Source organism: Cibotium barometz, chromosome 31, assembly GCF_041138505.1.
Source record: "Cibotium barometz isolate CiBa-2024 chromosome 31, ASM4113850v1, whole genome shotgun sequence".
NCBI classification, from domain to species: Eukaryota; Viridiplantae; Streptophyta; class Polypodiopsida; order Cyatheales; family Cibotiaceae; genus Cibotium; species Cibotium barometz.
Genome location: NC_141076.1, coordinates 39034522 through 39049738, shown reverse-complemented (window position 1 = coordinate 39049738; position 15217 = coordinate 39034522). Strand labels below are relative to the sequence as shown.

The 15217-nt window shown below is 43.1% G+C and overlaps 1 pseudogene across 1 annotated transcript; it reads right to left on the bottom strand.

Moving 5' to 3' along the window:
• Nucleotides 1-12600: 12600 nt before the first annotated feature.
• Nucleotides 12601-14166, bottom strand: LOC147620842 (expansin-A16 pseudogene; annotated as a pseudogene). The gene is made up of 3 exons (XR_015270041.1): nucleotides 13995-14166; nucleotides 13461-13779; nucleotides 12601-12910 (listed from the first exon to the last, which is right to left on the bottom strand). The product of XR_015270041.1 is annotated as an expansin-A16 pseudogene (transcript).
• Nucleotides 14167-15217: the final 1051 nt, after the last annotated feature.

Sequence of the window (15217 nt, the reverse complement as noted above, 5' to 3'; positions counted from 1 at the left end):
GAGGGTTGTAGTCTGTCTGCTGAAAAACTGATGTGCTTGGTGATAGAGGCATCCTGAGGGAGACACCTACCTGGTTCTGAGATCACACAAGGTAATTTTGGTTGCTATAACATGTTATCCTCAGACATGATTATCCATGATCATTGTGATCATATTAACTACCTGTGCTCCTAACTTGATTTCCTATTGCTATCCCAGGTACTGATGTCATTAAGTCATGTTAGTGCTCCAACTGGAGAGCCAAGCCGCATCGACAAATGTGTACATACTGAAGAGGAGTTGGACCCAGATATGGAAGAGACCCTCCAATTTGTTTGCAGGAGAGCTGCGGAAGAAGAAGAAAAGGCAGGTGGAGGATGGGCCTCTTCGGGACCCCAAGAAAAGTACTAACCCAATTTTTTCCAAAGCCCGAGCATGGATGCAATGGATATCAATTGGGTGTCACTTGGACTCAATTGGCACCCAATTGATGTCAATTGAGTCCAATTGGATGTCAATTGGTATCAATTGAGCCCAATTGATCAATTGACACCCAATTAGACTTAATTGATATCAATTTGACTCAATTAAGTATTAATTAATATTAATTAAACTTAATTAGATATTAATTGATGTTAATTGAGTCTAATCGAACTCAATTGATATCAATTGAGTGCCAATTGAGTGTAATTAATATCAATTAAGCTTAATTCGGCTCAATTGGCATCAATTGGGTGTCAATTGACTACGATTGATGTCAATTGAGCTCAATTGACATCAATTGGGTGTTAATTGATGTCAATTGAGTCCAATTAACATCAATTAGATGTCAATTGAGCCCAATTGACATCAATTGGGTATGAATTGAACCGGATTGGACTCAATTGACATTAATTAGGTGTGAATTGATGTCAATTAAGCCCAATTGGATGCAATTGATATTAATTGGGTGTCACTTGGACTCAATTGACACCCAATTGATGTCAATTGAGTCCAATTGGATGTCAATTGATATCAGTTGAGTCGAATTGATTAATTGACACCCAATTATACTTAATTGATATCAATTTGACTCAATTGGGTATTAGTTGATGTCAATTGGACTCAATTGGGTGTTAATTGATGTTAATTGAGGACTCAATTGACATCAATGGGGTACCAATTGAGTGCAATTGGTGTCAATTCGGCTCAATTGGCATCAATTGGATATCAATTGACTAGGATTGATGTCAATTGAGCTCAATTGACATCAATTGGGTGTTAATCGATGTCAATTGAGTCCAATTAAGCCCAATTGTGTCCAATTGGGTGTCAATTGATTGAATCCAATTAAGTCTAATTAAGCCCAATTGAGTCCAATGGGGTGTCAATTGATGTCAATTGAGCCCAATCGATCAATTGACACCCAATTAGACTTAATTGATACCAATTGGACTCAATTGGATATTAATTGATGTTAATTAGACTCAATTGGAAGTATAATAAGATGGTAATCGAGCTTAAGGTGATAAATTTAGAGATAACTTTTTTTGTACAAAGAATTTTGAACTTTTGACATCATAAATGAGTCTAGAAGGCCCAAAAATGGTAGGAATGACTGTGAACATGAAAATATTTTGACCATTTTTTTAACTTTTTTTCCCGCCGGGAAAACAAAAAGCCCGACGGGCTTCAGCAGGTTACCAGGTCACTGGTAACCTGCTATTTTGAGAACATGAAAACATGTGAATAACATGTTCACAAGTGTTATTCACATGTGAACATGTGAATAACATGTTCATAAGTGTTATTAACAAAAAAAATCTTGTGATCACGTGAATATAAAATCATTGGATACATCTATCTCAGTGAGGAGTACAGGTTTACCCGACTTCGATGAGTTGGTTTCACTCTTGTTGGTTGAGGAAATCAAGTTCAGTGATTCATTTCTGGATGCATCTACTAGCCATGATGATGGCAGAAATCAGGCTTTCTACTCGCAGAGAGGCTTTAGAGGCGGGGGGAGATTTGCATCACGTGGACGTGGTGGTAATGGTCGTGGATGGCAGGACAGACCTCCACAACAGAATTTTCAGCCTTCATATGGTGCTCGAGGTGGTCGTGGATATGCACCTCAGCGAGGCAGAGGTACCCCCCGTGGTCGAGGACGTTGGCAAGGTCAACAAAATTCTATGCAAGATGTGGAATGCCATTATTGTGGCAAATATGGTCATATGGCGAGAGATTGTTTCCGCAAACAGAATGATTTGAGAGGGGGAAGAGCACAATGTGGTGGTCATTATGGTGAAAACTATGCACAACATGGTGGTAACTATGCATCAAGTAGCAATGATGGAACTGCAAATCATTTGTTTGCCATGAAGCATGTTGTGGGTTCTATGACAACAAATGCTGAGAATGATGATACATGGTATATGGACTCAGGAGCATCAAACCATATGACATGTCATGGTGAATGGTTTGAGCATATGAAGCCTATGGAAGTAAAAGGCTATGTGGAAACAGGTGATGATACCCAGCATGTCATTACACATGTTGGAAGTGTACCATTGGTCATGCACAATGGTCAGACAAAGTCTATGTCAGATGTGCTGTATGTGCCTTCGATCACTAAAAGCTTGGCCTCAGTTGGTCAAATGGTGGAACAGGGATTACAGGTTCGTTTCAACGAGCATGGATGCTTCGTTGAAGACTTCAAACATGGATGTAGAGTGATTGCTAAAGGCAAGAAAGAAGGAAGATTGTTTAAGCTGGATGCTGGAATTCCTGAGCTAAAATCAGCCATGTTCTCAAAGAACAGGAATGTGGTACAGGACATTGATATGTGGCACAAGAGGATTGGCCATGTCAATATACAGGGATTAAAGAACATGCAAACAAGAGGCATTGTCAATGGATTGCCTAGGTTCAAATATGATGGACATATGCATGTTTGTGAAGCCTGTCAGTTTGGGAAGCAGGCAAGGTTGAGGTTTCCTAGAGAAGGAAATATGAGTAACAGGCCACTTGAGATAGTACACAGTGATGTATGGGGTCCTGTACAAAACCCATCTATCAAAGGCAGTTTATACTATGTTACATTCATAGATGATTTTAGCAGGATGACATGGATATACTTTCTGAAAGAGAAGAGTGAAGTGTTGGAAAAATTCATGGATTTCAAAGCTTTTGCAGAAAAGCAGTATGGCTGTTGGATTAAATGTCTGAGGACAGATGGAGGTGGTGAATACACCTCAAAAGCTTTTGAGCATTTCTTGAGGAAGCATGGAATAAGAAGACAATTGACTTGCAGGTATACACCTCAGCAGAATGGTGTGGCTGAGAGAAAGAATAGAGTCATATGTGAAGTGGCAAGGGTATGCTCAATGAAAAGAGCATGCCAGATTACTATTGGGCAGAAGCATGTGCTACTGCAGTATATATATTGAACAAAACACCTATAGCAGCCATTCATGGAAGCACGCTAGAGATGCGGCTCACAGGTTACAGGCCAGACATTGGACATCTTAAAGTTTTTGGATGCATAGCTTATGTACATGTGCCTGATGAAAGAAGAAGGAAGTTGGATCCTAAAGCAGAGAAATGTGTATTTGTTGGATATGCACAGGATCGAAAGGCATACAAATGTTATAATCCACAAACTAGACAAGTGGTCATCTCACGTGATGTGGTGTTTGATGAGCTTGCTAGTTGGTACAAAGCAAAAGATGAGGGTGTTATTGAGTCACTTGAGGCTGATGTTCATGAGAACTTGCCACCACAAGCAAGTTCTAGTTCTACTACTATGTCTGGGCCAGCAGAAGCTGAGAGTAGCAGTGTACGTCCATGGTCAGGACGTTTGAGGCATGAGAGTGTAAGCACTGGGAGTAGTGCTATGGACAAAGGAAAGAAGAAAGTCGAAGGAATTGGAATCACAGGTTATGAGTCATCTAGTTCTGAGAGTTTGGATGAGGAGCTTGGCATACCTGTTTTACGCACACCTGGTGCTAGGCAGGACAGATATGTGCCACCACATGCTAGAGTTACAGGTGTACAGAGTGACCCGCAGGCATTGCGGAGATCCCAGAGAGTCAGATATCCTGTTGACAGATTGACATATAGAGATTTTGCTATGCATTATGCATATATGACATCTATGGTGAAGCATGTGGAACCTACATGCTATACAGAGTTGCTATACAGAGGCTATTGGAGAGCATGTATGGGAAAAAGCAATGGATGTTGAGATGGACGCATTGGTCCATAATGATACATGGGATTTGGTTGCACTACCAAAGGACAAGAATGTTATTGGATGTAAATGGGTTTACAAAGTGAAGTGCAAATCTGATGGTTCTATTGAAAGACATAAAGCAAGATTGGTAGCAAAGGGTTATGCACAGACCCAAGGTTTGGATTATGATGAGACGTTTAGTCCAGTGGCTAAGATGGGCACAGTGAGAGCAGTCATTGCTATGGCTACAGCTAATGGCTGGGCAATGCATCAGATGGATGTTAAGAATGCATTTCTGAATGGAGATCTACAAGAGGAAGTGTACATGGCACAGCCAGAAGGGTATGTACACCCTAGATATCCCACTCACGTATGCAGGTGAAAAAGGCATTGTATGGTCTAAAGCAAGCACCTCGTGCTTGGAGTGATAAGATGAGCAGATATCTTATCTCACTTGGTTTTCAGATTTCTACAGCAGATTCTTCACTCTATGTGAAGAAGACACAACATGGGATTGTTTTACTAGTCATCTATGTGGATGATTTGATTATCATCACAGGTGATCATGGTGCAGATGTGATGTATGTCAAGAAAGCTTTGAGTGGGAAATTTGACATGAAAGATCTTGGTGAGTTGAGATATTTCCTTGGCATTGAAGTGGTGAAAGATCATGCAGGTACTTGGTTAGTACAGCGCCAATATGCATTGGATATGTTGGCAAAGTATGGCATGACAGGGTGTAAGCCTATGAGTACACCATTGGAGCAAAATGTGAAGTTGCGGGCTGATTATGGCGAGGAATTGGATGATCCTTCTATGTACAGGAAGATGGTTGGTAGTCTCATATATATGACTATCACATGCCCGGATTTGAGTTATGCTGTGGGGCTAGTCAGCCAGTTTATGCAGAGCCCCAGGAAACCACATTTGGATGCAGTGAGACGCATCATGAGATATGTGAAGACCACAGCACATTATGGTTTATTCTATGAGAGTGGTAAAAGCTTGGACATACATGGCTACACAGATGCTGATTGGGCAGGTAGCGCATATGACAGGAGGTCTACTAGTGGATATGCTTTTACACTTGGAAGTGCCGTGGTGAGTTGGAGTAGCAAGAAGCAACCTACAGTTGCTTTATCCAGTACAGAGGCTGAGTACAGGGGTGCAGCCACCATTGCTATATGTGAGGCTATACGGTTAAAGAGTCTCTTGACAGATTTATGTGAGCCTATTGGTGGCAAAGTTGTCATTCATTGTGACAACATGAGCAGTATACAGTTGGCAAAGAATCCAGTGTTTCATGCGAGGACCAAACACATAGAGGTCCATTATCACTTTGTCAGAGAGAAGGTGCTGGATGGTACAGTTGATCTTCACTATGTGAAGACTGATGAGCAGGTGGCAGACATCTTTACGAAGCCAATTAGCAGGGAGAAGTTTTACTTCCAAACTATGTTGGGAGTACATGGGATGAGCTTGAGGGGGAGTGTTGAGAGTCTTGATATCCCAAGCTCATCTACATCTTCATCGGCAGTACATCATGAGCTTGAGAGGGGCTGTTGAGATTCAAGCTCGATGTCAGTGTGAGCCAGCTATGCTATGTGCTGGGGCAGATTAGGTAGGAACATGCGTGAGACATAAATGACCGCGTGTCCAGCTGGTCATAGTGTGTGGACATTAGCTAGGGTTAGTAGAGTGTGGACACAACTCATTGTGTGTTGTGTGGATTATGGATTAGTGCATTATGCTTTGTGTGAGAGTGGACATGGCTTCCCTCTATGGTTAGGGTTTGCAATTTACATTAGGGTTTGCTCCTGTGTGTGTGTCTCCTCTCCCTCTACCGTTCTTTCAACTACATCCTCATAACCAGGTGGCTGTAACATATACATCTCTTCTTGCAAATCCCCATGCAAGAATGCAATCTTTCCATCCATCTGATGTAAAGACCATTTCTTTGACGCAGCCACTGCTATCACAACTCTCACTGTTGCCATCTTGGCAACTGGGTTGAAAGTTTCCTCATAGTCAATGCCATATGTCTGTGCATATCCTTTGGCTACTACCAATCTAGGCTTGTACCTGCTTATGCTTCCATCACTGTTATGTTTTACTTTGTACACCCACTTGCATCCAATGGCTTTCTTGTCTTCTGGCAATTGCACTAAATCCCAAGTCTCATTTCCATATAGTGCATCCATCTCCTCATCCATAGCTTTCTCCCAACACACATTTCCAACAGCCTCATCAATGCATGTGGGCTCTACAACCTGCACAACCTTTGCCATGTATGCATAGTGATGTGCCACATAACCATTGTTAGGCCAAATTCTGTAAAGGTGTTTTGAGTCTGTGTACATATGGGATGCGTGGTATGCAATAAAACTTTGCCCTGAATGCCCTGGCAAATGTACAGACTGAATGGCTTTGGAGTGAGTTAGTATATGCATTTTTCTTTGAAGCAGCTGTTTGAGACTTGAAGCTTTTATTGTATGAGCTTTCCATTTGTCAAGAGGGTGTCTTGGATGTACTGTGCAGACTTGGAATGGTCGTATGTCTCCACATCGCAGGGGGTTTGGGCATGATAGGCATGGTGATGAGACGTAGTATGTGTGTCGATTTCGGTGTTCAAAAGATCTTGATGAAGGCCTAAATAGGCATTGCAGTATGGCATGGGAAGCACCTTTGAAAAATATATATATACATATATATATATAATACCACCAAGTGGCAAGCAACAAAGGAGCCAGCTGGGCGCTTCCTTTGATGCCAGCTTGTCTCGCCAGCACAACCTTTATGAAGGTTGGCAAAAGGAGGGAGGGCGGTGGCCGCTTAGACAGAGAAGACTTTGGGAGAGAGAGCTAATGGAGAAGGGAAGGTGTGTAAGTGCAAGGCTGATCAGGAGGTGAAAGCTGCGGAGAGTGAGCCGCCGGGTAGAAGACAGAGAGACGCCTTTTGAAAGAGAGCCGCCTTTGGAGCCAGGAGCGCAAGACGGAAAAGAAGGCCTTTGTTGTGTAGCTAGCTGCAGCCTCACAGGCGAATCGTGAAGGATACACTGGTGAGGAGCCGGAGGGCTTCTACTGGTGGGGGGAGCTGCAGAGGACAGGGCTTCTACTGAAGAAAGCTTACGTGTGGTTGCCTCGACAGTGGGAAGTAGAGGCTAGAGTGCTTGGTGAGTCGCTCTGGGTGAGAGAGCAGAGACAGGCAGGTCGTCGCCTCGCAGGTGATCATAGAAGTGTAGGGGCCATCTTGTGCAAAAAGGCTCTAGGTGAGAGCAGCTGATAGTAGTAGGCGTGGAGGCAACTGCAACGAGTAGCGAAGGGTGGCAAAGACGCCAGGCATAAGGGGTTACAGTGATCGCCTTGCTGGGGATTCTACGGAGATGGAGCCGAAGATAGTCGAAGGTGTGGCCGCCGTGTGATGAAGGTAGAAACAAGGTCTCTCGGGTGATTGTGCAGTGCTAACGAAGAGGGTGAAGCCGTCTTGGCAACGCACAGTGGCTGCTGGGCCGCCGTAGACGAGAGAAGGTGGCCTTGTTTGTTTGTGTGTGGCGAAGCTGAGGTGCTGTAGAGAGGAAGGCTTGCTGCTGCTGGTGGGGCGACTGGGAAACACCGACACACAAGGGAGCTGAAGGTGTTTGTGGCTGCTGCTAAAGATAAGGTGGCAATGTCGACAGGCTTGAAGTGTAGAGACCGGTAGCATGCATGTAGAGAAGAAGCTGGTGTAAGGGTGGTCACCTTTAGGATGCAAAAGGAGGCCACTAGTAGCTGAAGGGAGTGAAGGAAGCCGAGTGGAGCCAGCTAATTTGTGAAAGAGGGATCTTCTTTTTTGCATTATTTGTGGATAAGTGTGCGGGTTTTCATTATCTTGTGGAATACAGGGTTTTTGAGGTATCTCTGTGTGGTGTTTTGAGAGATTTCTATTTCGAGCATCGTGCTGGTGGTGCCCCTTGAGTTTGTTGTGTCTTCCAAGGCTGCTGGGTAGGTAGCTATAGAGGCATTTCTCCTTTTCCTACTGACCTGACAGTTTTCTAGTGCCCCCACTGAGGAATAGCTCTGGTATTTTCTTCAGTTTACAAGGGTGTATGCCCTAGGAGTTGAGGGTTTCAGGTAAGTTTTTCTTGGGATTTGAGGTGAAGTTTGGGGGTTAAAATGATGTCTTATCCAGAGTTTTATGGTAGTCCTAATGAAGATGTGGCAGATTTCCTTGAAAGAATGGAGGTTGCGTGCATAAGCAACCACATCAATGAGTCGGTACAGGTGTTGCGGCTACTGAGCATCTGCTTGAAAGGGGATGCAAGGACCTGGTACAGAGCTTATGAGGAGTCATTGAGGGTTGCTGTTCCACGTAGTATCGATATGACGGAAAATGGATTAAAGATAGCACACAACAAGTTCAAGAAGGTAGAAGACCTCGACAAGGTTTGGCATGAGATGCAAGCTCTGATACAGGGTGAGTTTGAATCATGATTATGTGAAGAAATTCTCTTTGTTGTGGTAGACTTTATGCAGGGCTTTAGGGGAAGACCAGGTACCTCCTGACATGATGAAGAAAAATAAGTTTGTAGCCAGGCTTAAGAGGAGTATTCGTTGCTGGAAGGTGGAATTAAAGAAGCCCAGGCCTTATGAGAATGCGGTGGAGATTGCCAAATCAAAGGATTGGAAGTTGCAACGGATGAATCATCTGGGGATGATTCTAGTTGTAGCACAGCCGGAGATTCGTAGAGTGGAGGCTACACCCATGAATGCAGTGATTGAGAGGATGAAGCCCACTGAAGCCCAGGCTATGCAGATGGTACCACAAGCTAGTCAAGGAGTATGTGAGATACACCCCCACGGAGGTTAAAGTGTAAAAACACGCACACTCCATGTGTGCAACTTTGATTGTTGTAGGGGCTCAACAAATACAAATGGCATATTGTGGGCATGGATGTGACCAACCATAGTTATGATGGGATGGCCCCATGTTGATATGGAACAAGTGAACTTAAGAGAGAGAGAGAGAGAGAGAGAGAGAGAGAGAGAGAGAGAGAGAGAGAGAGAGAGAGAGAGAGAGAGAGAGAATCAAACTTTGTTTCCAAGGATACATACTAGATGCCAATTTTATAACTATAGTATTAAAAATTCATTCTTGAAAAAAAAAGTCAATGATAAAAATCTTTGGCCAGGTTTCTTGTATTTGGCTAGTGCTTATTAATGCGTGACATTAGGGCTCCCAGGCATCCCGGTGTCGTACCCCTTCATGACAGAGAGAGAGATTGATTGAGAACTTGCGCACATACATCTCTTTGTCTTGTCGTCAACATGCAGACCTCTAATGACTTAGATAGAGAGACAAAGAATGTGCACACTTCACCGCTGTAGGTAGGACAGGAGGGAGAGAGGGATCAACACCTACGCACGAAAAAGAGAGAGGGAGAGAGAGAGAGGGAGATTATGCTCTCCTCCTCTTGGACCTATGCGAGAGAGAGAGAGAGAGAGAGAGAGAGAGAGAGAGAGAGAGAGAGATTGTGATGCACAGTAATGGCTGGCACTCTTTAGATCTACTCTCCTAATCCAATGCTTTACCTCAGCTTGTTGAATATCATTGACTCATGCACGAAGAAACGCGTTCAAACAACTTCTGGAATATCATCGATTCATCGATGCTAAGAAAAGAAACACCATTAAGAAAAGCTTAACACCTTAGGCATGGCTTGCTTTTTTTCAGCATATTCCCATCTATGTAATTGAAGGGGAGAAAAAAACGTTTTGGGTGGTTGTTTTTTTTTTCTTTTCAAAGAAAAGGCTACTATATTAAGAAGTTAGGAAAGGAGACAAACATGTAATTAAATGTTATAAATGTCTTCTCAAAAAATGAACGCATCAACTACTTCTAGTTGTAGTTAGAAGGGTGTTGGTAAGGGGACATTTAAATCGGTATACTATTGATGGGCCTTTAAGAATGCACTTCTGGAAGAAATATTAATCAGGGAAAGCAATTGGCTATGCTCCTGCTTGGCTTCTAGACGCATCGTGCGAATTCTATGATGCATGCTAAAGAAGACCGGATTGCCTTAATTTTCAGTTTAATGAATCAATTTAGTTGATCCACAAGAGCTAATTATAATTAGCTTGAGCTTATTTCCCACTGCTTTACCATAAGTCGTATACTGCGTTTGTAGAAATGACGGAAGATGCATGCATAAGTGAGCTGAAATCACTTTCTGAGCTTTGCAGGAGGATTTTAACAAGGCCTCGAAGGACGCCTTGAAGCTGCCAGAGATCACCACTGATGCCGACAAGCTGATCTTGTATGGACTGTTCAAGCAGGGAATGTCAATACAGGTAGTTAAAACCAAATCGCTCATAATGTATGGATTATTAATGATGCATGTTTATCCTAATTATGTAAATGTATGGGTTTAACAGTGTACATTGATGGATGCATCTGCAATCTCACCCCAAAGTACAGATGGATGAATTATGTAGGTTATGTACGTGTAACTTATAAAGTATGTGCAATTTCATCCCCAAGAAACGGACATGCATGCCAGGATTCAACACTGCGCCCCACGACCTGTCGGCCTGTCCCCCTGACCATCACGTGCTCAACCTCAACGAGAATGAGAATGTGAGTGCTTCAGTCTTACCAATGCCTTTCCAATTCCATGACCAAAAAGAAATTAGAATGGATGGCTATATATACCATGGCTTGCATTGATGGAGGCACGTGCAATCTCTCCGCAAAGTATGTGTAACTCCGGCCCGCCAGCTTGTCTGGGTGTGACTGCACGCGACCAAGCCATCCAATGCACGCCTTCAAGGGCGACGAAGCCATCCAATGCTCAACCCCAAATAGCCCCATGGAGGATGAGAATGTGCGAGTGCAGTGCTGGGTTGTATGAAGTGCCGCAACCCCGTGTGGGATCCCACTTTACTGCCAGGCGTATGTTTGACAAGCTTGGCTTGTATCTTCCAACACCCTCTCTCAATGTTTACATGGAGTCTAAGATACGGGAGAAGGTCGCCATGGAAGCTTGAAATCTCCAAGGTAGATGTGTATTATCATCAAGGAAGGGAGAGAAGACTCTTTTACATGGAGTAGTCTAGAGACATGTAAACATTGTTTACATGGAGTCTAAGATATGGGAGAAGGTTTCCATGAAAGCTTGAAATCTCCAAGTTAGATGTGTATTATCATCGTTTAAATGGAGTCTAAGATATGGGAGAATGCAAGCTTGAAATCTCCAAGGTAGATGCGTATTATCATTAAACGATAAAATGGTAAAAAATATTAAAAGGTTTCAAAAGGTACAGTAGCCTAGACCAAGGCTAGTTATGTAGTGCATGACCATTTCACATGCATGTAGGTTTGACAGGTTGTATAGTTAACGAGCTTGGCTCGTGTTGAGGCAGGCAAGACCTATGTAGCTTGTGTTTTGTTCCCGAAGTATGGGTAAATCATGTAGGTAAAGGATGAACAATGCCACCCCAAAGTATTGTAAAGTAACTGCCTACCTACATGCACATTTTTTCACGATTTTTGTGTAAGCGAACGGCTTTTCGCACATATTATATCAGGGGGTAAAAATAGGATGCTGCATCATTGTTGGTGGGTAGCGTGCATGGGTTCATGTGCATTTCATCCCAATCTATGTGGGTCCACGTGCAAAATCCTCACTGTATGGGTAGCATAAGGGGTTTTAAATGTCTGACTGTTTTTTGTGTGGAGTATATGCTGAGGTGTCAGAGTCACCCCCCCTGCGTGTGTTTAGTTCAGGCATAACATCAACAGGTTATGATGGGTAGTGAGGCTCATAGATGGTTAACTAGAATTTCTACAATTTAAATAGGCACATATAAGAACAATGACTGCTAACTTTGTGTTGAAAAAGTGTTATAAAGCTACAAGAGAGTTTCAGTTTACTACAAATGGAGAAGAAAGTTTCTTATATGTCCATACTGATCGTGGCATAGGGAATTTAAGAACTTTACTTTGTATTAAATGGCCCCCATAATACATATAATTTCTTGAGATGATTTTGTGCTTTGTATTGAAACATACACTAGCTCTCTTGTTCTTGGAGACTAGATATGTATAATTATGCTACTTTGTTCCTAATGAGAGTTCCCCTCAATTTGGGACTAATTGTAGGATAACTTTCAAACTGTGCAAACTAAACAATGCTACTTATGAGTGACAACGTGGGAAGAATCTGTGCAAACATTCTATGTGAGCTCCGAATCAGTCGCGCGAGCTGCGTTCTAAGCTTCATTGCAAGCTACTTCAAGAAACTTCTTCTAAAAATACAGACAATTAATGTACAAATCAAGCAGGTAGCATGGTAAATTAATTGTTATTAGCTATAAGAATTTTAGGTTTAAGGCCATGTATAGGTAGGATTATATCATTTGCTTTGTTGCAGCTTAATCTTCGACTTGGTTGCTGATGAAAGTTTGGCCAAATCGCCAATTAGAGGGTGCTACATTGTACGAGGTGACAACATTGCCATCGCTAGTGGAGAGCTTGAAGGAGAGTGGCTGGCCAACAAGCACTACATTGGATTGCCAATTTTGCCCCCAATTTCGGGTCATCTGAATCCACCCTGTCTTAGAGCCCTTTATGAAAACTTGGCTTACATCCCCACTGCCTCCCACATTCGAAATAAGCACCAAAGTGAAGTATTGGAAGCCATTTATGGTGAACCGAATGCCCCCTTCTCTCACGCAAGGCACCCTGCACAACCCATAACCAAATTGCTCCATTAATTTCTTGCACATCTTGAAATACTTGGATTTAGGTTAGCAACACCATCACATTAGCTTGTAAACTACATCTACCCACACATTTGGCGCATATATTGAGCACTTAGAACATCACAATAACACACACCCAACACCTTACCATAGGAGCACTTAAAATACCACAATAGCACACACGCACACCTTACCATAAGAGCAATTTAGATACATAAGAATTGCTGATCAGTTCTTTCTAATGAAGCCTCAGCTTTAATACTGTTTGACGCTAAAAATGTGATATGAGGGATTGCCATTTGTAGGGGTGAGATCACTTTAAAAAAATGCCCCCTAGAAGTATGAGCGGCTGAAATGTATCCTTTGCTCACCAAGAGGCCATCTTGCAATGCAAAGGATTAAAAAGCTACAAATATTTGGAATCCTACTACCATGCAAAGGATAGAAGCCACGTGGAATACAAGCAAGGGGTGAGAAGGGTAGAAAAGCCACGTGGAATAGAGAGAGAGAAGGGAAAGGTTGACGATTACCTTCGGTATTCAACGGGAATGATGCCGGCTTTGTATTGTGCGAGCTTGAGGAAGGCTGGCTCGGCCATGTCGAAATGCGTGCGAGGGGGGTTGCACCAGCCTCCGTCGTCGCTGGCGAGGGCCCAGTTGGGCGGACAGAAGTTGGTGGCCGTGACTATCACCGATGGGTTCCCCGGCAAACACCATTGCTCGTCGTTCCAACACCTTATCTCAAAGCACGCCCCGCATTGCAGCCCATCATTAAACAGCACACTGCTCAATGCCGCCGTGCTTGTTCCGTAGCCTTCGCTATACAGGTTCCCATAGCCACACGCACCGCCTGCACAAAGCAATGTTTAACCCCGCGCAATTACACTAACGCCAGCTTCATAGGAGATATGTATTAAGGCATGCATAATTACTCGAAATTAAAGCATATATTGCCTTCATAGTATAAGGCATGCATTCCTCGAAATTATGCTAAGCTTGATTTAATGAAGAGCAAGACTTGCGAGAGCTCACTGCATGAAAAGCATGGATGCAATTAACACCTACCCATTGTTCCGGATGCATCGCTGCCTCCATAGAATGTGGCGTGAGCTTGCCTCCAAACTGAGTATTGGGCTGCCACAGAACTTGAAGTGGTGAGGAGGAGGACTGCAAGGAGAAGAAGGTAGTAACTGGCCATTGCAGAAGAGTGCTAAAGGCAAGCGAGCTGTAACTACGTGAAGGTAGAGTAGTTGAGAGCTCACAATTTCTGTTAATGGAGCTGAAGAGCGCTCCTTTTAAAGGACAACAAGATTAAGGTCCTCCTAAAGGGGTGTAAAACGTTGACAACTTCCAACCGTCGCAAACAAGGTGGTCCACATCTTTCAAATCATCTTTATGCATGTGGGGAAGGCACACATGTTTGTTAAGACCCTAAGCCTAGAGTGAAGCTTTCATGTAGTTGTAGAATCTAGAGAGGGAGCACTCTACCCTTGCATGCACATCTCAACGCACACATTGAGTGTACTTTGCAGTACACAATGGGAGTTTTGGTATTATTATTCGTTATCTTACTACCCTACCTTCTTTAACCTAGAGGAGGAGACAAATCATCGTTACTTGATGGTCTTAGGTGTGGAAGGGTGGGGTGGGGTGGGGCGGGGCGGGGCGGTTGGGATTTAGGCTTCTCATATCTATGTATGACTTCTCCACATGTCCTTTATCCTTTGCTCCTCTTTGCTATTGACTATGCCACATCCTCTTGGCATAAATGTGTAATAAGGACACACATCATCATACTTGATAGTCTTCAGGTGTAATGGGCAGGGGGTGTGGGGCTTAGGGTCTTAACAAACATGTGTGCCTTCCCCACATGCATAAAGATGATTTGAAAGGTACACATTGGGTCCAGGTTTTCTATCTTATTTCACGTTAGCTCAAAGTCATGACATGTAGTAATATAGGTGTGTAAAGGCCCTAAATATGTCTCTCAAAGCTTGCAATGAGATGCCCATTCTATAGCCTTGCATCAAGTCAAAAAGGAAGATCCTTTGGGGGGATAATTAAATGTTTGTTTCTCACCCTTGGTCTATAGTGGATGGATTGAGCTGAAAGGGTACCATTAAATATCCTTTCAACGAGTATTTTCAGGCATGGTATGGAGTTTTCAAGACTATGTCAAAGGGGAATGAAGATAAGCCCCATTTTATACAAGGGTGTTGAATGAGGTATGTTCTCATGCACAAGAAGAAACATGAGTCCAATGAGGTATTGAGAGACTAAGGATGGGG